Source organism: Buceros rhinoceros, unplaced genomic scaffold (assembly GCF_000710305.1).
Source record: "Buceros rhinoceros silvestris isolate BGI_N320 unplaced genomic scaffold, ASM71030v1 scaffold6476, whole genome shotgun sequence".
Classification (NCBI taxonomy): Eukaryota; Metazoa; Chordata; class Aves; order Bucerotiformes; family Bucerotidae; genus Buceros; species Buceros rhinoceros.
In genome coordinates, this window is record NW_010419256.1 from 214,020 (window position 1) to 215,186 (window position 1,167).

A 1,167-nucleotide genomic window follows, 5' to 3' on the forward strand; every position below is an offset into this window, starting at 1 on the left:
AAAAAAAAAGGCTTCCTCATCACTTTGTATCCTCTTTCTGTAAACTCCCTTAACAGCTACTGAAAAAGAGCCATCGCTTCACACACCAGCTACCACCTCGGAGGAAGAGGAACTCCCTCCCCTGCAGTGTTACAGGTGTGTTTGCTTGTGCCCTGATCCTGGCCCCAGCCTTCCCTTACCAGGAGCCAGCAGAGCCTCAGCGGGGGCCACCCCTTGAAGGCAGGCTCTGAGTGCCGCTTGGGTGGGGGCACAGGTGAAACAGGTCATCTCTTAGTGGACCTCTGGTGCCTTTCTCATTGGAGAAAGGCAGGTAGGTCCTCCTGCAGTTTTGGGGAGAGCTCTGACAGCACCGTGCAGAATCATTTTTATTGGAAAAGATCTTTAAGATCATCAGGTCCAACCATTAACCCAGCACTGCCAGGTCACAACTAAACCATGTCTTTCAGCACCACATCTACACATCTGTTAAAACCCTCCAGGGATGGGGACTCCACCTCTGCCCTGGGAAGCCTGGGCCAGGGCTTCAAAACCCTCTTGGTGAAGAAATTATTCTTAATATCCAGCCTAAACCTCCTCCAGTGCAACTTGAGGCCATTTCCTCTTGTCCTGTCACAAGAGACTCACCACCACCTCACTCCAACCTCCTTTCAGGTATTTGTAGACAGCGATAAGATCTCCCCTCAGCCTCCTTTTCTCCAGGCTAAACACCCCTCAGGTCCCTCAGCCACTCCTCAGCGCACTGTGCTCCAGACCCTGCTCCAGCTTCACTGCCCATCTCTGGACATGCTGCAGCCCCCCAATGTCCTCCTTGAAGCGAGGATCCTAAACCTGAACCCAGTATTTGAGGTGTGGCCTCACCAGTGCCTCGTACAGGGGGACAATCACCGCCTTAGTCCTGCTGGCCACACCATTGCTGATAGAAGCCAGGATGCTCTTGGCCTTCTTGGCCACCTGGGCACACTGCTGGCTCATGTTCAGCCGGCTATTGACCAACAAAGGTAATAGCAAGAGGGATCCTCCACCCTTGGCATCAGCTGAGTATCACAGGAGATTTGTTAAATCCATGTATAATTATTCTTCTTATGGAGAAGTGCTCAGCATCCCTTTCCTTTCTGTAGGTGCAAAAGCCTCTTCTCTCATCGGGGTGGTGCTGGGTGGGCGAGCAGT